At 40.6% G+C, this 26,022-nt stretch overlaps 1 protein-coding gene and 1 long non-coding RNA gene across 2 annotated transcripts in view; both read left to right on the top strand.

The window, feature by feature from the left end:
* Nucleotides 1-26,022, top strand: part of LOC128737445 (potassium voltage-gated channel protein Shal) — a 107,680-nt gene that overhangs the window by 2,087 nt on the left and 79,571 nt on the right. The window lies entirely within an intron of this gene.
* LOC128737446 (uncharacterized) lies at nucleotides 5,053-5,485 on the top strand. Its single transcript, XR_008412033.1, has 3 exons — nucleotides 5,053-5,165; nucleotides 5,224-5,323; nucleotides 5,406-5,485. It is a non-coding gene; the product is annotated as an uncharacterized LOC128737446 (long non-coding RNA).

Below are 26,022 nucleotides of genomic sequence, written 5' to 3'. Positions count from 1 at the left end.
CACGGGGGTGGGTGGAAGGAAAATCGTTTAGACATGACCTCTTCGGTGTACATGTAGTAGGGTGACAGCAAAAATTGACGTTTCGATTTCGACAAGATAGAAAATAGGTACAAATTTTTCGCCGTAAAAATTATAATAGATAGATGACATCCACCGCTAGAATTTTAGTTTTTCGCTTTGTTCTACAAAGCTAAAAAGCATGAAACTTGCCCAGATAAAAAGATGAAGTCAGCCAGCTTTGTAACTTGAAAATATATATATCCGTAGGCAGTTGTGCAGCATATGCGCATTAAATATGGACGCGTTGGCGCAGCATTCTGTTTGGCTCTTTACTCCAAATCGCTAGATAGTGAAAATCAACGAAAACTTTCAAGGTCAAATTTCCTCATACGTTTTTCGCGCGCTACTGCTGTTGCTTCAAGAAGAAGAATAAACTTTCGACATTTGCGTAGCCCAGCCTTCTTGACGTGTAAATAACGTCTATAAAACGTCACACACGGACTACCCGACTGGACTGCCCAACTCAACTGCTTGTCTTAATTGTTCGACTCGACTGCTTGACTCGACTGCTCGACTAAATCGCTTGACTCGACAGCTTGACTTGCTTGACTTGACTGCTTCACTCGACTGCCAACTCGGCTGCTAAACTAAACTGTTCGATTCGATTGTTCGACTCAACTGCTTGATTTAACTGCTTGACTGGACTGCTCGACTCCACTCAACTGGACTGCTCGAATCGACTGCTAACTCGGTTGCTCGACTCGACTGGAAGGCTTGACTGCAAAAATCTATTGCTCGACTCGACTGGACTGCTTGACTGGGTTGCTCGACTCGGCTACTCGACTCAATCGCTCGACTGGACTGCTTGACTCAACCTAGATTGCTCGACTCGACTGTTTGAATCGAGTGTTTGACTGAGATGCAAGACTGGACGCTCGACTCGACTGCTCGATTAGACTCTTCGACTCGACCCTCGACCCGATAGGATTGCTAGACTAGAAGGCAGATTTCTATTTTGGCGTACCCTAATTTTGGTAGTGGCAAAAATAGTCGCAAAATATAACTCAAAGATATGATATAATGTCATAGCAAGGCCATTACAAATATTTTAAAAAGTTTGTGTACCTCTCGTGTTGGGCCACTGAAGGGGCGTAGGGGGGGGGGGGGGGGGCTGTCTGTCTGTCTGTCTGTCTGTCTGTCTGTCTGTCTGTCTGTCTGTCTGTCTGTCTGTCTGTCTGTCTGTCTGTCTGTCTGTCTGTCTGTCTGTCTGTCTGTCTGTCTGTCTGTCTGTCTGTCTGTCTGTCTGTCTGTCTGTCTGTCTGTCTGTCTGTCTGTCTGTCTGTCTGTCTGTCTGTCTGTCTGTCTGTCTGTCTGTCTGTCTGTCTGTCTGTCTGTCTGTCTGTCTGTCTGTCTGTCTGTCTGTCTGTCTGTCTGTCTGTCTGTCTGTCTGTCTGTCTGTCTGTCTGTCTGTCTGTCTGTCTGTCTGTCTGTCTGTCTGTCTGTCTGTCTGTCTGTCTGTCTGTCTGTCTGTCTGTCTGTCTGTCTGTCTGTCTGTCTGTCTGTCTGTCTGTCTGTCTGTCTGTCTGTCTGTCTGTCTGTCTGTCTGTCTGTCTGTCTGTCTGTCTGTCTGTCTGTCTGTCTGTCTGTCTGTCTGTCTGTCTGTCTGTCTGTCTGTCTGCCTGTCTGTCTGTCTGCCTGTCTGTCTGTCTGTCTGTCTGTCTGTCTGTCTGTCTGTCTGTCTGTCTGCCTGTCTGTCTGTCTGTCTGTCTGTCTGTCTGTCTGTCTGTCTGTCTGTCTGTCTGTCTGTCTGTCTGTCTGTCTGTCTGTCTGTCTGTCTGTCTGTCTGTCTGTCTGTCTGTCTGTCTGTCTGTCTGTCTGTCTGTCTGTCTGTCTGTCTGTCTGTCTGTCTGTCTGTCTGTCTGTCTGTCTGTCTGTCTGTCTGTCTGTCTGTCTGTCTGTCTGTCTGTCTGTCTGTCTGTCTGTCTGTCTGTCTGTCTGTCTGTCTGTCTGTCTGTCTGTCTGTCTGTCTGTCTGTCTGTCTGTCTGTCTGTCTGTCTGTCTGTCTGTCTGTCTGTCTGTCTGTCTGTCTGTCTGTCTGTCTGTCTGTCTGTCTGTCTGTCTGTCTGTCTGTCTGTCTGTCTGTCTGTCTGTCTGTCTGTCTGTCTGTCTGTCTGTCTGTCTGTCTGTCTGTCTGTCTGTCTGTCTGTCTGTCTGTCTGTCTGTCTGTCTGTCTGTCTGTCTGTCTGTCTGTCTGTCTGTCTGTCTGTCTGTCTGTCTGTCTGTCTGTCTGTCTGTCTGTCTGTCTGTCTGTCTGTCTGTCTGTCTGTCTGTCTGTCTGTCTGTCTGTCTGTCTGTCTGTCTGTCTGTCTGTCTGTCTGTCTGTCTGTCTGTCTGTCTGTCTGTCTGTCTGTCTGTCTGTCTGTCTGTCTGTCTGTCTGTCTGTCTGTCTGTCTGTCTGTCTGTCTGTCTGTCTGTCTGTCTGTCTGTCTGTCTGTCTGTCTGTCTGTCTGTCTGTCTGTCTGTCTGTCTGTCTGTCTGTCTGTCTGTCTGTCTGTCTGTCTGTATTGTATTTGTATTTGTATTTGTATTTGAATATAGGCTATGAGCCCGTTATCCTTTCTTAAGACTAATTTACGAACAATTATTGGACAAATTCTACATATAGGAACAAGTTAAAAATGAATAAAAATACAATCACTAAAGCAGTTGTCCTCTGTAGTATAACCTAAGCCTATGTTTAATTGTATTTGCGCTCATGTCAATGGTTATAATTTGCTGAAGCTCGTTAAAGGCGTTCATGAAACGGGAAGTGGGTTCATGCTGTGAGTAGTTCCTAGAACGAAACGGCGGATCGAAGATTCTACGTCGTCGAAGTGTCACTGGGCTATTGTTGAAAATTAATCTCCTGGTCAATGGTTGGCTAGCTGTTCGTCCTGAGAGTATGTTCGTGAAGAACACGATATCTGCTGTCTTATGCCTCGAGTGTATCGTGTCAATGTCCACCAAACAACAGAGGTCATGGTAAGGTGCTAGCTCTTCTCCGTTCCATCCAAGATTCCTGAGAGCAAACCTTACAAATCTCTTCTGGATTCTCTCGATGCGTTGAATATGCGTTACATACTGCGGACGCCAAATAACGCTAGCGAAATCCAGTTTGCTTCTGACGAGACCTTTGTAGATTGCCAGTATTGCATACGGATCATCGAGGTCACGGCCGAACCTCCTTACAAGCGCAAAAAGTTTCAGGCTCTCGTTAATCACGTTGTCGATGTGTCTAACAAAAGAAAGCGACCTATCGAATGTTACCCCTAGGTCACGTACATATTCTACACGCGGGATAGTACTACCTCGGTGAACGTAGTCGAAGATCACAGGGCTAACTTTCCTAGTGAATGTCATCACTGAACACTTGTTCGTATTAACTTTTAATCCGCAACTGTCACAGAATCTCCCAAAATGCTCTAAATCAAGCTGCAACTTCAGGCAGTCATCCATTGTCTTAATGGGAAAAAAGATTTTCACGTCATCGGCATAAGTTAAAACGGTTGCGTGTGAAATAACTTCAGGTAATTTGTTCATTAATATTACAAATAATAAAGGTCCTAAGTGGCTACCTTGCGGTACTCCTGATTGCACTGTAAACGAACCGGATTTGTTGCCGCGCAGTTTTACAAATTGAGTTCTATTTTTAAGATACGACCTCAACCAGTTATATCGCGAGCCTCGGATGCCAAAGTCTTCTACTGCTTCTAAGATACTATTAATACTAACAGCATCAAATGCTTTGCTCATATCGGTGTATATGCAATCCATTTGTAAACCACTTGCGATGCAATCCGTGACCACCGAGGTGAACTCGCAAAGATTCGTGACCACTGACTTCTTCTTCAAGAATCCGTGCTGTACAGGAGAAACACGGTTAGCTACATTATCGTAAAGAAGGCCATATACCAGCGACTCGAAAAGCTTCGGAATGGCCGATTGAATAGCAACTCCACGGTAGTTTTCTACATCACCTTTGGCCCCTTTTTTATGTATCGGAATGACGTGCGAAATCTTCCAGATTCCTGGGAAGTGACCGGAAGCCAATGACGCGTTAAACAAGCTTTTTAGAGGGGTTACAAATTCCTGCCGGAATTCTTTCAGAATTTTGTTCGATAGCGTATCTGGACCTGCTGATTTATTGGCATCGAGTTTGCAGATACCGCGTTCCACACAAGCTTCGGACAGTTGATACGGCGCCTCATCATTATCGCTGAGCAATTCCCTGATATTACCGGTAACCTCAGTAAACACACTTTTAAAATACGCCGCGAAGAGTTCTGAAGACGATTGAAGATCAGTAGACGTAACACCGTTGTAATTCACACAATCCGGAACGCCAGATCCTTTTCTTCTGCCATTTACGAATCTCCAGAATGATTTTGGGTTAGTCTTAAAGCGAGTTTGTATATCCGCGATGTAAACTTGATACGCTTCTCTGTGAACCGCTTTAAATACTCTTAGGATTTGTTTGTAGTTTGCCACGTTTTCGCTTGAGGGTGAACGACGCATCCGTTTCAAAGCTGATCTCTTTTCTTTCATTAGATTGACCAGCGCTGGTGTAAACCATTCGGGGTAGCTATTTGTAGAACTTCGCCGTTCCGTTATCGTTGGAGAATATCGAGAAAATATGCCGAAAATGGTATAATAAAATAGCAGTGAATTAAAATCCACTGAATTTTCAACAACTACATCACTTTCGCAATCAACATTTAAAATGTCTATTGAACGTAGAAAGTCGGACATTTTTTCCGCTTGTCGATAATATTCCTCACAACCTTGAAAAACGTCTTCTGATATGAACAAATCGTCCCACGCAATATTTTCAATGTCTAACCGAGCTCGCTCAAGATCCATTGCGTTCAGATTTAGTTGATTTTTGAGCACCCCTTGTTTGCACTCTGCCGGTTCGATTGCACTGACGGTTAATAACATCGCATTGTGATGAACCTCATTTTTTATCAATGGATCCGTTAATGCTACGTGACAGATATCTGCTGCTGTGGTGAACACCAAATCAAGAAAACAGTTATTGTGGTTAGGAATATTGCATATCTGCAACAGGCCGGCAGAAAGAAAACCATCTACAATAACCATCTCGCGCTGGGAGCTGACTTGATCGGGTAAGTAAGATATATTATTCGAATCACAGTGCGGCTGATTCCAATTTAAATTCGGCAGGTTCAAATCGCCGACAACAATTATCTCATCATCGGGACCAGCTGATTCAACGATGGATTCGACAAAAAAACAAAACGAGCGATACCGTTCAACACTAGAGGTAGGTGGAATATAGCCACAACACAAAAATAAAGCTCCATTCGTTGTTGCTAATTTTACACAAATTGCTTCATTGTTTTCAGCCCTAGCATGTTCAGTGCTGGTGAGACGGTTGTGGACGGCAACTAATACACCTCCTCCGGATACCTTTTCACTATTGGAGATGTTTCTGTCGCAGCGATAGACGGCGAAGCAAGGCGGGAATAGTGATAAATCTATCACACTGTGGTCCAGGTGAGTTTCAGAAAAGGCATAAATATCTATATCCAATTCTATCGAAGATAAAAAGATAGATTTCTGTCGTTCGGTTCCTTTTACACTATTCATGTTTTGATAATAGATATCTATCTTTCTGTTTCTTTTCGTAGATCTCTGTGTCGACATACATTCAGCGGCGGTAATTTCATTTATACGGGGATTAGGTTCAGGTACGTCCTTTATGATTTTGTTTATAGAGATTTCATTACAGTCAATTCTTATTGCAGATACACTCACAGAGCTGTTATCACTGTCTTGACTGAAGACTGGCAAGCGGGGTGAGAAAATTGTCGGTGTTGGAATCGCTATCTTTGGCGTCGAATCGAAAAGGCTGTATTGCAGTGTTATTTATGAATTCGCGAAAATAGATACCTTTTTGCCAGCTCGAGGGCTGCATCGCCTTTTCTTTATAGCGCAAGTCAACTCCAACCTTGAATGACACAAAAGTCATACGATCCAAATCGGCATCCCTACGAACCAATTTAGTTACTTCGACGGGACCATCAGTTTCGAGATTCTGCTGCACCAATCTAGAAATTTCATCCACAGTGGCTTGTGGCGAAAATCTAGATAGGAACAGCCAGAACATTTGCGCACGCGGTGCGGCTGGTGGAATAACAGGGAGGGACATTCCGGGCTCGGGTTCTTTATCTCCACATAGCACATGTGGTGAGTCTGTTTCGTCATGATGAGAATCAATTAGAATGCGAGGGCGTTTAGATGCTCTTTTTTCCGTCACAGAAACTGGTTGAGCCAGCTGGGAAGACAAAGGAGTCAACGGAATTTTGCGTGCTATGCGATTAATCATATTGGCATTATTTTTTATTTCACTTTTCAGCTCGTCAAACATTTTAGTTTGCTCGCCCAAGACAGTTTGGATCCCAGCGTTAGCATTACTAAGAGCATCGCGGAAGCTCACATTACCCATGAGCTTTCTGCAAGCTTTGCACATCCAAAAAATCGCGGCACTTGAGTTTATTTCCGACCATAACGCGGGGCTTAGTTTAGAACAAGCGATATGGAATGTTGACTTGCAAAAACCTTGACAGGTAACCATATTAGCATCGGCGGGGATGGTATTAGCACAGGCATTGCAAATATGCTCCATCGTTGATATCGGTTATAACTCCTGGTCACTAGCAAAACTTGATACTCCTCTGGTGTCAAATTAGATGGCGAATGGTTAGCAATTAACAGTATTCACATACGTATCACAATTATCGCGAAATATCACAAATTAGCAAGCGTCGGTACCGATCACAAATATACTCTTTGTTTACAAACAAACATTTACATTTACAACATTGTCTGTCTGTCTGTCTGTCTGTCTGTCTGTCTGTCTGTCTGTCTGTCTGTCTGTCTGTCTGTCTGTCTGTCTGTCTGTCTGTCTGTCTGTCTGTCTGTCTGTCTGTCTGTCTGTCTGTCTGTCTGTCTGTCTGTCTGTCTGTCTGTCTGTCTGTCTGTCTGTCTGTCTGTCTGTCTGTCTGTCTGTCTGTCTGTCTGTCTGTCTGTCTGTCTGTCTGTCTGTCTGTCTGTCTGTCTGTCTGTCTGTCTGTCTGTCTGTCTGTCTGTCTGTCTGTCTGTCTGTCTGTCTGTCTGTCTGTCTGTCTGTCTGTCTGTCTGTCTGTCTGTCTGTCTGTCTGTCTGTCTGTCTGTCTGTCTGTCTGTCTGTCTGTCTGTCTGTCTGTCTGTCTGTCTGTCTGTCTGTCTGTCTGTCTGTCTGTCTGTCTGTCTGTCTGTCTGTCTGTCTGTCTGTCTGTCTGTCTGTCTGTCTGTCTGTCTGTCTGTCTGTCTGTCTGTCTGTCTGTCTGTCTGTCTGTCTGTCTGTCTGTCTGTCTGTCTGTCTGTCTGTCTGTCTGTCTGTCTGTCTGTCTGTCTGTCTGTCTGTCTGTCTGTCTGTCTGTCTGTCTGTCTGTCTGTCTGTCTGTCTGTCTGTCTGTCTGTCTGTCTGTCTGTCTGTCAGCAAAATTTGGTATGTGCGGTTCTTACCGATTGACAGTTATGCTGTAAGGTAAGCAGTTCTTTTCGTAAAGTCGACCTCTATTTTATAAATACAAACAGAATGAAAAAAATTATTTGGCGCTACATTCCGACGGAATTTGGCCATCTGATTTTTTGTTCGACTTACTTTGCTGCCTCTTGTTAGTGACAGGATAATTGGGAGGCTAGTGCTACGATCCTACTGACTCAAACAGACTCTCTCAATCGAGACTAGAACATACGATGACTGGCTTGTTAAATCAGCAATGCACTTCAAAGCCAGCTGAAAGACTAAACGGAATGTGTAATTTGAAAATTTCAGATAAATTTCAAAAGCGCCTGGGTTATCTATAGATCTTAACTTGAATTACCGTCTCGGTTTTGTCTTATATGTGTTTATACTTTTCATTCTATGCAGCCCTCTCTTATGTTCAGCCTCATATCTGCATCGTATCTGTCACCACTTAGATCAGGTAGTGCAACTCCTTCTCACATGGACATATATCAAATACCCCCTAGCCACAGTCTAGCTTTTCATCACATACAACAAGACGCTTTGCTGCTCTCACAACGAACAAAGTCAACTCGCTCAAATGACACCTCAAGCATCCAAGTTAAATAATGGCTTGGGTTCTGGTTTCATATTTGATTTACGTTGCGAATGCCATTAAGGCACCTAAGTATTAATCAACTGTTCGCCGCTAAATGTCTACCAGCCGTCGGTTTCGCAAATGGTTTTGTGACGGTTGTGGTTGCAGAGGCTTAGATTGTAAATTTCGATGATTACTGAACAGTTTAATCGCCATTGCATCGTTCATTTCGAAGATAAGCTTTCCAGTTAACTCAGCTTGAAAAGTTCCTTCCCGCGCTTAACTTATCTACCGTCTATATTGATTAATAAACGGATAACAAATGTATGCTACAGCATGTTACAGCATCGTATTTAAGCTGAAATGCACTGATCACTGGCAGCAGTATGATAAATCGCTATCATGTGTTTTTTATTAATTGTCCTCATCATTGTAGGATATTAAACAAATTGCTACAAAATTTACAGAATTCATTACACCGAATTTTTTTAATCCGCACATTTTTTACATAAATTAAAAGTGGATTTTGTTTATCAGTCCGTTTTGCAGTTCGGTATGGATAAACGAATCAAACGCAGTGGCTTTTGGTGTTGGTTAAAGGATCCAATGCTATAGGGAGCAAGCTGAGGCGTGCCAGCCAGTGCAGTGGTTCGAATCGTGTACTTTCGTTCACATAATTGGATTCGCTTTATCCATCAATGCAAAATGTTGGAATCGTCAGTGTTTTACGTTAGCTGCAAAGGATGATTAATGAATAAGCTGATTAAATCGCTGTGGTTTTCATCAATATTGGTTCGGGTTGGAGCGGAAAATCGCATTGAAATTTCACTTCCCGATCGAGTGGTTATTTGATTGAAAAGCTCTGATATTAAGCGAACATCAAAACAGACGACGACCGACGGTGTATGTGAACGGAACACGTGAACAATGTAACAAGCAAATTTCTTCAATTTTTACAGCCTTCCAGCTAAATTTACTTGCGTGCGTGCGTCGACTCAAAAATTGATAAAGTACACAACAGGGGAAAATTCGACTGGCTGGCTGAGAGTATGTTAGACAACAGCCATGCAGGAAAATATTTCAATCTTTCACCCGATACCTTCCATATGGAAAACGAATTTATCCCTTGAATCGGATGAGCTAAGGTGGCAACCCGCAGATATGAAAACAGATTTTCCACCAGATCGAACAAGTGAACAAGTGCTGCTGTTGCTCCACCGCACACCACCACGTTGCGAGTACGTGCGTGTATCTGCTAAGTAAGCTATTTTACCCACCTTAGATAGGGAAGTCCTAAGGCTTCGGAGAGTACGTGATAAGTTGTAAATAAAGATTTGCAATTTCAATGTAAACGTTCAGCGGGAAAGATATGATTTGAGATCTATCGCCGAGCTAGGATGCTTGCGAAGGTATACTTTTTATTTATTCCGCTGGTTAACTTTGAAAAGAACAGATTTTATCAAAGTTTCGAGAAATGTGTGACGCGAATGTACAGCAATAAGCAATCAAGCACAAATACGTCACGCACTACTAGGACGGGGAAAAAGATTTGGAGATTGCTGCAAATTTTGACTTCGGAGAGCAGATGAAAACATTGCGTCATTTCAGTTTTTTCCTATAGATATAGATAATAGCAAGAAGAATGCAGGTTTGGAATACTTTTTTCGCGTCGATTTTGCTCTTTTGATTACTGCACCTGCAGCTAAGCAGAATTTGGAAAAGTGAAAAGGAAAACTAGTGATTAGCTACAATATTGTTGAAAAAAGTAAAATTTTATCTTTTGTATTTATGGCGTAATAGGGCTGCAACACCGCTGGTAGCAGCATTCTAACGCCATAAATACAAAATACATTCCAATGCTTACTTCAAAAATATTGTAGATAATAATTAGTTCTATAAATGGCACATACATCACTTTTCCAAATTCTGCTGTAGGTGTAATCAAAAAAGCAAAATCGAAGCGAAAAGAGCATGCCAACTGACTGCCACTGATGTTATATTCGATTGAACGATAAACTTAACAGCTATCAAAAGTCAGCTAAAGGGATTCGAAGGAAGCTTAAAACTTGCAGATGGTGTGCAGAACCACCCTACTTGTTTGAGGATTGTTTATTTGTAATAACTGATGCATAATCTACTGCAAAGCTTCAAAATGGACATTTCCATAGGCTGGTGAACGAGTTTGAGAATTTTCGGCAGGATAACAGCAAAGAGTAATTTTTGTTAGTTTGATTGAATTTAACGATTGACAATCACATGGCAATCTGGACAACCGGACGCTTAATGAAGAGTTAATTAGTGTTTTACTTGCTTCTGAAAAGGTATTTCAAATTCCTCTGGAGGGTCCATTTAAATAATTTTGAATAGTAATATGAATAAAACAGCATTTTTTTTCTTTAGAGTTTTTTCTCCGTTATTTTATAGTTGTCCAGATGACTAAGAAATAAATCCTTAAACCGTTGGTCCGGATAACAAATATATTAATTTTCTAGAATCCCGATAACCATGTCCATGTTACTCGTCATGACTTTCACCAGTCACCAGGATAGGTTTCTCGTTGTCAACCCAGATGTACTTGGTTAAGCTGCGTCGCCATGAACATCTGGGTCTGCCTCTTCTTTGTTGTCTTTGCGTATTTCCGTTGGCACCCCTATTCCTGGTGCCGCAAGAAAACGGGTTTCACTGCATAGTCGTCCGGCATCGTAACGATGTGGCCGGGCCACCGCAGCGTCGCAACTTTCGCCTTTCGTTCAAATACAGCAAGTGAACGTATGTCTTCAGTGAGCAATGTCTCTGCCTCAAATCCGTAGAGGACAACCGGTCTGATTAGCGTTTTGTACATCGTCAGCTTTGTGCGACAGCGTATGCTCCTTATTCGAATCGTCTTGCGAGGGAAAAGTAGCCTCGACTTGCAGTCGGCGGTGACCAGCGATCCCAAATATACGAACTCATCAACCACTTCCAGTTCATCGCCATCAATAGCCACTGTCCTTTGGAGGCGAATGTTATTTTCTCTGGAACCTCTTCCTACCACATATTTAGTTTTCGATGCATTGATTTGTAATTCAATCCTCCTAGCCTCCATTTTTAGTCTGCGGTAGATTGCCTCCGCCGTTCCAAGATTGTTAGTAATGGTGTTGAGGTCGTCTGCAAATGCTAGGAGATGACTGCTTTTGCTAAAGATCGTTCCTCTCGTTTCGAACCCATTCACCGTATTACACCTTTAATATCGATTTTGAATAACATACAGGATAGTCCATCCCCTTGCCGCAACCTTCTGCGCGATTCGAAGGGACTCGAGAGTGCCCCCCGAAACCACACGTCGCACATCACTCGCTTCAAGATAGCTTTTATCATTCTCGAGGTGCCTTATTTGCCATAGCTGTTCTCGTTCGATTGTATCGTATGCTGCCGTGAAATCTACGAAAACACGATGCGTGGGCACGTTGTACGTTGTTTCTGGACCATTTCTCGTTGAGTGAAAATTTGATCCGTAGTAGCACTGGCCTCCATAAAACTCGCTTGGTACAATCCTACGAATTCAGTTGCTTTTAGGCGGCGTTGATGAACGTAATGCCGCAGTAATTACAACAATCCAGTCGATCGTTAGTTGGTAGATGGGACCAAGCACAACTTCCATCCGCTCCTAAGGTTCCCCGTCTTCTCAAATCCTTGAAATTATTATTATTATTAGTTTATTAATCCATCTGACTATTTTGTCTACATGAATAAATCTTATAACTACACATTAATAAACCTAGTAAGACAAATTAAAGTTCTTCAATCTTTTCTTAAAAGTTGTTGCAAATTCTGAAAAGTAGAATGTATGGTACACCTTGTTGAATTCACTGCAAATAGCATAAACGGGATCATTTTTCGCGTAGTCCGTCCGTCTGAAGTTTAACCCCAAAAATCTCTAGATCTCAAAAATACAGATGGTACGTTTAAATTAATCTTCTCAAGAAGCTGCGGAGAATTGAAATTTCCGAGCAATAGTTTAGCTGCAATTATGGCCCTGGCTGAGTTTCGACGGTGCTGTAAGTTTTCTATTCCAAGCAGACGACAGGGATCTTCGTGCGGCGGCAGGTGTGTCGGTTACTCCACGGAAGCATCCTCAGAGTAAATTTTATAAACCATTTTCGGACATCATCTATCCTAGTGATCCAGTAGTTTATGTTGGAGATCCACTATCGAAGGTGTTTCTAAAACCGAGTGTACAAGGGCGTAAAATAATGATCGCAGGCAATTTGGATCTAGAAAACCACTAGCAGCTGTAGTCCAAGGTCTTTCACTCCAAAGTCACACTCCAAGGTCTTTCACCACTTTAACCCTATGGAGACGCCTTCCACCGATTTCATAAGCCCAATCAATAATCGATTTTTTGCGCGTAAAGGATATAACATTTTGTGTTTTATAACACTCTTATGATGGCATTTAATGCCAAAATTAGTCATGAAAACCTCCATAAGAGTACAATAAAACTTACATTGTTGCTTGGGAACATATCTGTACGCTATTTTCCAATTGATACTAGCCGCACTAATGAACAAGTTCATTAGCCGTTATAATTCTCTGCATTCTTCAATTGCTTTCACGACGATAAAGATTTTTAGATCATCAGCATACGCATACGCACAGAATAGTAACGGCCCCCGGTTACTTCCCTGTGACACTCCTGAACTGTTAGTAAAGCTGTAAAGTCCAGTAAAGTGCCATTGCTGGTGATTCTTGCCATTTTTGTTGACCCGGTTTTCCTCCACGTGCATCACATATCATCGATGTGTATCCTTTATGAGATTGGTTCACCTTCTCTTAGAACTTGCGCATCTCACTAGCTGAATAGTTGTTCTAACTCTTTACGATCTGTCTTCCTTCTGGCGCTTTAGAACAATTTTCCCACACCTCTATTGTGGCGCCAAACCCCATATAATGCTGGGATGATAAGTAAAAGTATGTGGAACAGCTGTATCGTTCTCAGGAAACATAGAAACTCAGGAAGTTCTATCTAGTTCTAGTTCTAACATGTTTTAGAAAATTAACACCAGTTAATCATATATGCGAGGAATGTTTCGTGGGGAACATATGGGAATTGTAAATTATTTCATTCAAAACAATCGCCTTCCTTTTCATTGACTGTTGAAGGATGCTTCCGGAAACTCATCATCTTGTTGATCTTAGCTTCGAGACACCTTAGCGTGGTGTGAGCCTTCCTGTTGTTATCCCGCTCGAAGATGCCTACACAAAATAATTCAAAGGACTGATATCGGGACTGCTAGGGGACCAAATTTCCTTCTCCTTAAACTCCGGAATATTTTCAGCGAGCCATTTTCGTGTTTTGTTGGCATTATGAGCAGGTGCTCCGTCTTGTTGGAAGATGAAATGACAGCCTGTAGTTACCTGGGACACCATCTTCCTTCCTTCAGAATTTTCAAGTATACATCGGCTATTACCTTTAGTCCTTGTTCAAAGAAATACGGAGGCATTACATCCCTCTCGCTGGAGACTACGCCTAGAACCATCACATGGGTCGCAAACTTTGTTGACATGACGATAGGAACCTGACTACGATCTGGTGCAAGCCACCTGTCATTCTTTCGGTTCACCTATTGATCCTGACTAAAAAATTTTTCATCAGAGAAAAGGATGACAGAACCATTATGATGAGGATGCTTCAACTGACTCAGAAGTTTTTTAGTTTTCTCCAATCGCCGTGAATTGGTCGCAGTATTCAAAAATTAACCTCGGCGCTGCGCACACGACTTATAACCAAGGTTTTTGGCCATTATTCGCCGGATTGAGAAGTCCGAACACTCGATTTCCCGAGCCATGGACCTCATTGGCCTCGCTGAATTCTTTTTAATCATTCTTTACACTTTTTTGACCCTGTTCCGTTCAGCGGTAATGACACGGTATTTGTATGCCTTCCGGGTAGGTGTGTAGGACAGCTTATCACTTTCCCAAGCCTTCTTTATATAGTACACTATTCTTTCCGACACTTTTACCGACAGAACTATCTCCTTTATGCTTGCTCCGGAGCAAAATAAAACGACGCTGACCGATTATTTTTTTTGTTTTGACTTCTTTCAGTTCACTCCACACTGTTTGTTTACATCTGACACCTAATAGTATAAGCTATTCAGTGCTGCCAGATATATCTAAATATTGTTTCGCAAGCATGAGCAATAGTTACTTGAAATTTACTGCAAAAATTCGTCAGGCACCCTGTAGCTTTGTGCCGTGAGCCGCAATGTGTCAGTCTCAGGGTAAGAATGGCAGTATCTTGAACGTAATTAAAAGGTGGAAGCAGAACTTCGATTAACGATTAATGGTGCCCAGGCAGAGAACCATATGCAATAAACGTGGAAGAGATACCAGCCCCAAATATAGGCACTGTTATGAAGTTCATGAAGCACGAGCAACACAACAGTTTGGAAAAATGGCATTCGAGTAGAGCTGTCAAAGAGGCCCGAGAGAGCTAGTCACTTGTCTACACTGGCCGATTGTAAGAATCTTGTATACCGGAGATTCGATCCGATCATTTTTCGCCGACTCTCACCAATAGTGAACAAATTTATGGAACGTTCAACCCGACTTCGTTGAAGGATGATAAGTGGCGGACTAAATAGTCAGGCTATGGTCGTCGTTCAAAGCGTCCGTAAATACAGAGCTTACTCGCACAATTTTTCCATTGATTTTGAAGCTGCGTATGATGCTGTCGACCGTCAAAAGCTATGGACAATCGGGACAAGAACGGCTTTTCCGTAAAGTTTATCCAACTAATGAGAGCTACCTTGAATGGTAAGCAGTGCTGTGTGCAGATTTCGGGTGGATTGCCGTATCCATTCGAATCTTAAATGGTCGGTGTTAAGTCAGACCAGGACCAAGTCACAGCAAACGATCAACAATTTTCTAAGCTATATTTTACTCTAATCAGATTACAGTAATGTTGCAAACAGCCGGAGTTATGAGATGATATCGAACAATTAATAGCTATAAACCATACAGAGCAGTAAACTTTGAACGCGTTTTTCTCGAAATCAGGATTTTGTTACTTGGTTCGGTCTGACTTAACACCGACCAAATGGGGCTTTGTCATTCAATGATCTCTTATGATGATATTCAACCTAGTTCTACTGGTTTTATAAACCAAGCGAATATTAACACGCGGACCCAATATTCAACCAAACCAATCTATTCGTCTGCCGATGACAATATCTATTGTCATAGAACATCTATGGCGGTGGTTGAACAGACTAAATTTGTTAGACATTGGCTATCATGAGAATATTGCAAAATGGGGCCCACAATCTGAAAGATCCGGGGTGTCCTTCGACTTCCAATTCGCCCCAATTCGTGATTAATGCGATAAACTTCTGGTATCATGCGTCGCTGATTTTATTGGTCTTTGACATTTGAAGCTCGAAAGAGTTGTTGCTTAAACTTTTCTGTATGGTAACTGACCAGTTTTGTCCATTGGTGGCATCTTAGTTGTAAGCGTCGGTAACCTCGTCCACGAAGGTCTCAGGAAAATATCAGGAGTAGTTTGAATTGGTCGTCCCACACACACCAATGAGCTTGCCACAAGAACAGTCAATAGTTAGTGTCGATACCCTAAAGCACGCAGCCCACCTCACTCCCATTGCATTTCCCCACCCAACCACAAGGAGAAAGAAGGCGAAATCCCAGGTGGCTCACGTGTGACTACAGACGAAATAGCAGATGATTGGCAAGCAAATTTTTAGAAACAGCAACGAGGTTAATCACCGTTGATTTGATCAAGAGGAAATGACCTGCATGAAGGATCATTTTTTAAGAGAAAACTGAATAAGCCAGACGTAAATTTCTAAGCTTTCGAAAGATTAAGCCAGTTCGTTTGCTTTAAAAATAGAAAGCCATTATGTTTAACTAAGAAAAAAGTGAAGCTTCTTCGTAAAATAACGGACAGCAGGTAAACTTTGTCCTGGTAATTCTCGCTTTTCGTCAATCCGTCAATCATTTAACGGTGAAATTTTGTCTGTTAACCAACAGAACCCCATAATTTCGGACGATACAAACCGTCAACGCCATTGCACAGTGGTTTGATTGCTCTGGAATCGTGAACTTTTCATAGTGTTTTTTTTTTCAATATGGCGTCTTCGGAAGAATTTCTGACTATCAATAGACGCAACGACTGGTGGTTAGTATTAGTTCGGAACACAGGTGGCGCTGTAAAATTTAACTTTCTAATTTGATGATATAGAGCTATAGTATGTTCTAGAAAGTTTTAGATAATCTAATTATGAAGCTTTTTGCTGAGAACATTATTCCTCTAACTATCACAGTTTTTGAGATATTAGGCGTCTTTCATGACGGACCCCCAAAAATCGGAGTTTTCACTGTAGTTTTGAAGCTACATGTACAGCATTTTTTCTTACTAGTCTCTTGTGATGCAAGTAGAGCAAAGCTTTGGGTATAACCGTCAATACCCTTCTTTAACAACAGACTTCGCAGTTGGTTATTAGAGTACAGGACAATTACAGGGCGAGTGAAATGATCCTATTAAACTCTAGCAGTACCGCACAGCCAAGATTAGTACATAAGATGACTGGCTTGCTACATCAGCATCGTACCTTGCTGATAACAGGGCGGTGGGATATAGTAAATATTATGATATATGTCTCCAAAAGACTGAGTGACACTTTTTGGAAATGCAAATTGAATGATGAAGATACTACAAGAGACGAATAACTTAGCATGTTTTAAGATCAGTTTTGAATGAACTTTCACTTTAATTATATCTCGGTCGGCAGTTTTTCCAACTTTTTATTGTATAGCAGTACGAAATATGGTTAATTTTTACCTAAATCGTTCATTAACTCGCTCTGTGTAGAAGATACGTGTTCACGTTCTTCTGCAAAAGTGGTTAATTTTAATAGATGCAAATGTTTGTAGAACATTATTTTTCTCTAAATCACATAGTTTTGAAGCTACAGTGAAAACTCCGATTCTTGGGGGTCCGTCATGAAAGACGCCTAATATTCTCAAAAACTGTGATAGAGGAATAATGTTCTCATCTAAAAGCTTCATAATAAGATTATCTAAAACTTTCTAGGACATACTATTACTCTATATCATCAAATTAGAAAGTTAAATTTTGCAGCGCCATCTGTGTTTAAGTTCCGAACTAATACTAATCGCCAGTCGTTGCGTCTGTTGATATACAGGAATTCTTCCGAAGACACCATATTGAAAAAAAAAAAACACTTTGAAAAGAGTTATTATAAAAAGTTCACGATTGCGAGCAATCAAACCACTCCCAGCAAACCACAAATCGTATAATAATGTGTAAAAATCATCTTAAATGTCGCTAAACAAACTCGAAATCGTACATAAAGCTTAATAAAGCGCGCCCTAGTTTACATTTATTCGTACAAAATGATAGTAACTGATTCACATACGATTTTCGTCACAGAATTGTATAGCATTATGGAACTAATCGTGTTGAGTCGGATTTCATCGTAAACAAATACTTATGAATGTGAATTGTTTTCATATAATTTGTAGTACGTATATCGCCTCCAAAACAGTACGCATATGATGGTTTCGTGCATCGAATGCGATTTTTCTTGGTATATATCGGTACAAATATCATATTTGTTACTTTGATATACGTACGAAAATGTTTGCTGGGCTGTGCATTGGCCGAGGCAAGCAACCGCCATCGTGGTCTCACAGTCAAAGAACTTTTGGATGCCGCGTTATTCGCCGTGGTTTTGGATTTCCCGCCGTTTGCGTACGGTATTCGTACTTCCGGCTTTTGTACGTCGTCATCATAGTCGTTGGTACCACCCACCGGCCTCTGCTATCGCCGTGGTTCCGCAACGAAGGACCCTAGTGTCGCTCACGTTCCTGTGGCGTCGAATCTTTTGGCCAAGGAAACCTTGATACCAGCAAAGTAAGGAAGGTGAAAAACCGGAATGGAAACAAGTGGAATTTGGAGAAGGAACGGAAGGAACCATGCGGAGGCAGGAACTGGAATTAGTGGACCGAAGTGGTAGATTTGCACATGTTCACTCTTTGCCTGACCAATGAACACCATCAATAAAACTGAAACTGTTTCTAAATTGTTGTGATAATATGACGTGAGCGCGTTAAATGAAAGAATGTTATTTAGCAAGTATTATAAAAATGTTTTCGTGCATGTACACGAATTATTCTTATTCTATCTTCGAACTATTCTATTCTATCTTATGTTAGCAAAACTCAAGCGTCTGTCGCTTCTAGGAAAACTTCTCTGCTAGAAAAATAATCATTTGCACCGTCAACGTATATATAGAGACTGTTCGTAAACCCCAAACTTGGAAAAATTGTTTCAGGATAAAACGATGAAGCACAGAAAGCATTTTGATACTTTCCTACATGCAGCAAGGATGCCATATTTTGCTTCCTAAATTGCTGGTTTTTAGCTCTGCTTTTGCTGCTCGGATGAAGCATCCTTGATGAGCCTAATTATGGTAAATACTGTATTCGTTTTAAGTTGGGATTTCTCACCGCACCAGATTCAGCGGTACAGACCGCCCACGTTGCAGCTCGGCGACAGGTGTTCGTCTTGCAGCATTTCTCACGAGTTAATTTTAAATAACGGAACATCAAACGAAACCTAGCTCCATTTGCTTGAATAAGTTTCTAGCCTTAGTACCTAGTACCTAGATATTATTTCACATTTTGGAAGAAAAACGAACCTATAGTACAGTGCTTTTCTAATTTTATCGCCCCGTTTGTCAACTGATAAAGTTGACTCTCGAGAAGTGAAAAAACAAATTAGAAAAAAACCTAGGGTAAAAAACCGGTTTTAAGCAGTCTAAGCGGGTCACTGATTGTTTTTCCTTATTACAAGCGATGGGTTGACTAAGTGGGGGATATCATCATACCAATCTTCTTGCTATCTTTAGTTCTTCAAGCTGTTACCATTGGAAGACACTATTATTGTGCTAAACTCTTGATTTTCCGATTTAAAAGTTGGAGCGGTGGAACTAATTTTGATCAGACCGAACATATTTTCACCCTCAAGGTGCTTTTTTAAGCAATCATAAAATCTGAATTTTTTTACGTTCCCGTAAAAAATCCCTCGAACTTTTTCCCCTATTCAGTAAGTTCGCGTTCCTATCCGCGACCTACTAATCGGCATCTGATGCGTAATCGGCATAGCGTATCGGCATAGATGCGTGAAATGCCATCTGTCTAAATTGTTTATCGGGGCATACACTCACCGCACCGCAAACGGTATTCGTCATCTCTTTTATTCTCTAGTGTTCTTATGGGAAACTGCGAGTTTGACGTCTCACTCGCTGTTCATAAGGATAGTGGGAGAACAAAAGAGGTAAACATAGCAGTACGCACGGTCCGACTCAGAACAGTGTTGTCAAAGCAAATAACATTGAAACACATCGTTGCTTCATTAAATCACTGAGAAAATCTTCGAAAATTGTTGAAAAAGCTGTCTTTTCTGTTGTTTTTAATAAAGAAAAATTTATTATGAACATACATTTCTCTTGAAAGTATTGAACCACGTTTTCACCATTGGAGGTTTCAATTAATTTCAAACCTATAATTCTTATTTTCAGAACCGAAACAGTGTCTTGGCAACACGATAGTTCATCAGTTTTACTGCAGCTGCTGCTACTGGTGAACAGGTTCCGTCAATTCAGAATTTGTTTTCAGTTTTGTCATAAAATAATCAAACTTTCGGCTAGTGACAAAGCCTTAGATAATAGAAAAAAAGATAACGAATAATATGGTATGTGACAATTGAGTGCTTGACTTTTAAAGTGGTTGTAATCAGTGTTGGAAAATGTGATGGATTCGTTAGCAGCAAGGTGGCGATTGCCTTCAGCAGCTGAAAAATGTACGTTTTTGGACAACAATTTTTAATTCATCATATTTCTTGTCGGAAACCCAGTAAATTGTGTTTGTGTGAATCAAATGTATGGTTAAGTGATTTGTGAAGATGATCCTATCAAAAGATTTTAAAAATATGAATAAAAAGTGCATTTTCGGATCATTTATTTTCAACTGATTAAAATTGGTGACACTGCTTAACTCCTTCCTTACCCTATTTCAGTATTATGAGTTTCAAAACTGATGCAAACGAGTGCAATAGTATTCCGTTTCAAAAAAATTCAAAGAGGTAAAATTTGTTTAGATGCTACTAAGAAATGAGCGAGTTTCAAGTAGGACAATTGAAAACATATTTAGTGATTGGAGTGGTCTGAAAATGACATCATTGCTATTGATTCAACGTAAGTTGATCTGTCTCTTATTCTAGGAGAAATATTTTTTGCTATTTTTCTCTTTTTTACCCGCTTGAATTTCCACTCGATAATGAAAACGTCGAATGACGTATGTACGCCAAGAACACAAAAAATGGCATATAACTATTATAGGTACTTGAAACAGCAGCAATATGGTTAGTTTCAAGTTTTACTAGGATATAAAAGCTTTAGTACTGAAAAATTACTGGGGCAAATCAATGTGGTCTCAGATGACATAAAATAAGTGTCACTTAGAATTAGAGGTTTGGGGGGTATAATATGCCATGCGACCGTTTCGACACGTATTATTTAAGATATTTAATACTATAACCACCCATTATCGTTAGATTTTATGGTAGTTGACTGAAAAGGAATTTTCCATCCAATTTGTAGTATCTGCTTCTAACGATAGCCATAACTTTAACGTACCAAATCGTCAATGTAGAAAACGCTACCGTATTCGCAGTTATTCTCGCATGACATCTGCGTACCAATCTATCTCGTACCTGCGGAGGTCATCCTCGATTTCATCAATCTAAGTCTTACCTTCAACCAGGGGCATGCAAGCTTTATTTTTGCACCGACTGTCGTCATCCCGTACAAATGATGATGAATAGCAGCAGTGGCATTTTTCGCAATTAAACCGTGAACCTCATTCGCCGTTTCGTTACATCGTATCGAGGAAATAAATGGCGTTCGTTCATATGGCGAAATTTTCGCGAATCCCACGGAACGTGAACTTGTGGCGCAAATAAAATGGCCAGCCTCTGGCGAGTTTTGTGTCCAATGTTCCGAGTACCAAGCAATGGGCATTAAGTTTTGTTTGCCCGCCAGCAACCACCGTGCAATAATAAATTAAGATATACATCTCAACGAGCATGTCAAGTCTAATAATCTATGTCATGGACGTGTGCTGTCGCGTGTGTCGAATATTATTCCCACACCAGCGCAACAAAATTCATATTGCATGTCATGTAGGTAATTAGAATTGCCACTCATGTGGACCCTTTTTTTTTAATTTTGTGTTCCACCAAATTTGGAAGCTGAAACTGCTAGTTCTATTAGCCTTTCAAAGTGATTCGGCATGCCCCAAAATAGGGATTCCAGTATAAAAATTTCAAATTGTTCAGCTTATCGGTAAGAAAGTACCTACCAACTCGACGGAACAAATCACTTTAGTCAAAAATCTCGACAACCCTCGACTGACTAGACTCTTAGACTAGTGCAACGTGGTCATAGTTTGGCAAACGACGGCGCATGTTGATGCACAAAAGCACTTAACGAGCAAAGTATGACTCGCATCGGGAAACGTGCACCAGAGTGGAAAACATTTAATTTTCTGCATAGTGTTTCCACTGGCGTGCACCAGTAATAAATGCTAACCAGCTGGCAAGGGAGGTGCGTTTCCTGCCTTCAGTCAACTCAACACGATTTGAAAAAGCGTGTAATGTGACACTGAAGCGGAAGCAAACACGAACAAACGAACAAACGAGTGTGCTGCTGTTCCTTGCCGCTGTCTGATGTTCCGTTTGTACTCCTGTACAAACTGCAACAAACAGCATGTGTGCCAATCAAGTTGCAAAAATATCAGAGAAACTAATTTATCAAAATCGTTCTGACCCGGATGAAAGTATAACATCATATCACGTGTCATTGTCGGCTTACATGGAAGCTGACGTGTTTTCTCATGTGAGAACGCGCACTCATGGCTGACATGTTTTATGTATTACCCTATTTATTAGTTTGAGCGATTCCAAGTGAAATGATCGACTAGCGGCGTTTGCCAATTTATTGGCAGTCTATATATAAACTATAAAGTTTGTTATAAGGTTGATTTGTAGCACAGCAATGGTAACATGTAACAACAATGTTTGTAACCCACGCTTTCATAACATAACAGGCCTTTCTTCTAAAAGAATGTTGTTAGGGTAAAAAATCTATTTTCAAACCATTAAGCGATAGTTTATAATTTTGATGTAAATATTCACCTAAACTGTAGTTGCTCCGTGCGCCTCACGAACACATCCTTGTCCGAGGCAGGACTTGCTGTGGGCCCAAAAGAGAAGGAGTCCAAAATTTGTGCCACAAATCAATATCAGGCAACGATATAAAAATGACAGTACGCTGGTTTTTTCGTGACAATTGCTTACGCGCAGGCTTGGCATGCAGTTTTCGTTTTGATTTTGCTCTTTTGATTACTGCACCTCAGCCAAGCGAAGTTTAAAAAAGTGATTCGAGCTCCGGTTAGTCTCGATCAACTTTCCTTCACCGACTAAGCTTTCCGATTCCTGTTACAGATCACAGGCGGTCCCGATGCCAAAAATTGGGGTGCTTGAAATCAGAATTTTGGCTCCACTTATTTTAAATTTCATTCCATTTTAATTCAACTTGTTTTAAAAGAACCGAATTAGATTGAGGCATCAATAAACTAAACAATATATAAGTGAAATTTGATACCGCTTTTAACGGAGATATTCCGGATTGCAGTGGGGTTATTTTTTGCTGTCATAGGTGGTAGATAGATTAAAATAAAAATACAACAAATTAGATACCCCGAAATGTCAGCTTTCAGTGCTTTCGGGGCCCCAATTGGTCATTTTATTCCGTAGTGTCCAAGAACTTACCCTAATTTTGGATGCTAGGGACGTAAAACTTACAATTTTATCTTACTAATACAATATTTTACCATGCATTGGATGCATGCAGAAAGGATGTCACTGAATTGTTCGAAACTTTTCTGGCTATTGTTATGTTTTGATTATCATTGGAATCAACAAACGCCCCGACCATAACATCAAATCAAGTCATGTTAACGGGAAATTAGCAGTCATTAACTTTTCGTAGAAGAGCCCAATTTCAAAAGCAGTTTTCGGGCCCAAAAGCGGGGGTCTGTTTGTAAAAATGTAAATACTGCATTCTTCTTGCTAGTTTTAACACAGCAAATATATTTTCATGAACATAATTTTTGTTTTGAACAAAAAAACTACTTTTGAAATTGGCAGAATCGATGACAATTAATTTCACTTTGAGTAATTCCAACATGGCGGCCAAATTCAAGATGGCTGTTGATTTTTTTTTTCACTTCGTTTATAAACCCTATCTCTTCTCTTTACAAAACCGTGGCGTTTGTAGTTTATTTCATAGCAAATTTTGGAAATATCACAATAATTATATGAAAATTGTGAACCTTGCTACAAATAACACTTAATTTTTTAAATATTTCTTGTAGTATTTTTTCTCAGTTTTCCAATGGTGGTCTTAAAATGAAAATCGATGGGGGGCTCATGGTGAAAACGGCGATTTTTTGATAAAATCCAATTTGGCGACCCAATCCAAGATGGCCGCCAAAAAATTTTACTCCATTTGAAAGCCCTGTTCTTCATCTTTACAGAACCGGGCCATTTGTTGTTTGTTTCATGACAAATTTATGAAATATCACATGATATAGATCTCAAGGTTTGCTCCGAATTCAAATTTTCTTGAAACTGTTAGGCCCCTTGGCGAACGAGGGGTCCACTATTTCGAAGTATTGAAAGTGTAGTTCTTATTTTTTAACCATTTTCAACCAATTAAGCGCAAAAGTCGAAATATTTGACGACCTCGTGTCAGTAGTGGCCCCGTTTCAGCGAGAATTACTCATTAATAACCCGTAAATATTCTTAAGATATAATTGTAGCATTATTTTCGTATATATTTTGTATTTTGTGATGCCAAAAACGAATGCTTTTACCTGTGCCAAAATCGGAGTATTTTAGGATAGAAATCTCTCGAATAGTATTTTAGGATAGAAATCTCGGAGTATTTTAGGATAGAAACCCAGCTACTAACAAAATTCTATGAAAATATTGAATCTAAAAAATGTTATTGACATTAATAAGAGCCATTTCTTGATCTGGCTTCACGCACTGACAGTTATCAAAAAGAAGCTTGCCGTGCAGATGCCATTTAATTCTGTTCTTTGCCATTTGAACGTATTCGCTGTTCGCTCTCGTCTGCTCTCTCATTCCGCAGCTACAACCGTCAACGCACAAAAGTTGATTTACATTAGCTAGTCCATGACTGCATATGTCGCCTGTTTGCAGCGCCATGTAGCAAGAAAGAAGCCTGAGACTCTTAGTTGACCTCGAGATCAATAGAATTGTTGCACTAGCCCTACAATTGACAATCTGTCGTATAAAAACAGAAGATCAAGTTTCGAAATCGGAATGTAGCACCTAGAAATTGCTTTGCTTTGTAGCAAAAACAAAACACGATCGAAAGTGAAACTTGCACAATAAATTTCCAAATGGCGCTATTTAAATCTGATTACCACTGCTGGGGTCCAAATTAGATCGAAGTAGAAAGTTAGTGTAATCAGTTCGGATGTCGATCAGCGATTGGATGATTAAAATGGTTTTGCTTTTCTTTTTATGTCATTTCAATAGTCAACACGCCAAGAAGGCAACTGTCACAACAGCACTATGTAGCCGCCTGCAGTGTATCCTGCTTCTCTGTCTTGAAGCAGCAGCAGCAGCCACAATCGTACGCTTGGTGAACGTAGTCGTCGTCCGTGCTTGTGAAGTAAGGCTATTACACGGAAAATGAATAGGAAAATTTTAACTTGAAAGTTTCCGTCAATTTTCACTATGTAGCGATTGTAAAACAATCTTTTCATGAAAGCTATAAAATTGCTGCTTCTTTTACGAATCTAATGGTATGCGAACCATTAAATTCCGTTCTAAACTTGAAGAGTGCGTTCAAAATTTTTCATTCTTTCTTGACGCTGGTTTGAATCCAAATTTTGGATTGACGCCCTGCGGTAAGACGTATTTCTCTCCCGTCCCAACAGGTCGAAAATCTTTTACGACGTTTAAATCTATACCAGTTTTATTCCTGTGCTTGGGAAGTACGATACGTACCTCTCTTCTTCAACCGATTTTATCTTTAAACATTGAATCTAGGTAAGGCACTCTAATTTTCATCATTTCTTGGATGGATTCAACGAATATTCCAATAGTTCTTGTGCTGATTTGACGTCTCCAATTTCTCGAATGTCCAACACGTTCCAGGTCCTACTCCACTTGGTCTAACTATCGGCTTTTGATGTAGGACTACGTCTTTGTTTACTATACTAGGTAGGGTAGCACTTTGTGAAAATGAAAATAGAAGCACTGACGAACTGACATGACACTTAGAAGAAATTCCTTTAAAACCCATCGTCCTGCACATTTTGCTTGCACACTAGCACCCTCTGTTATGCATGTTGCGCAGTAGCTTGCATTTGCAAGGTTTTATGCTGTAGGGTTTTGTACATTTGAATGGTTTTATACTGAAAACTCAAAGCAACACCCGCGCGCCGCGGTATGGCCATGTTGCGAAACATACTTTTTTGAAAAATGAGTGGTTTTTGATTGGACGATGGAATTATCGCGAGTGTCTCGTCTGTTTATCTGTGATAGAAGTGTAACGTTTGAGTGAAAGATTTCAAATGCCTGTAACTTTTATACTACTGAACAAAACATAACTGTTAATATGTCGTTGGAAAGATAAAATGTCCAGCAATTTTATAGTAACACACTTATAATAATCTTGCATACGCTTAA

The sequence above is a fragment of the Sabethes cyaneus genome, chromosome 2 (assembly GCF_943734655.1).
Source record: "Sabethes cyaneus chromosome 2, idSabCyanKW18_F2, whole genome shotgun sequence".
NCBI lineage: Eukaryota > Metazoa > Arthropoda > Insecta > Diptera > Culicidae > Sabethes > Sabethes cyaneus.
This window is presented reverse-complemented; position numbering and strand designations above follow the sequence as displayed.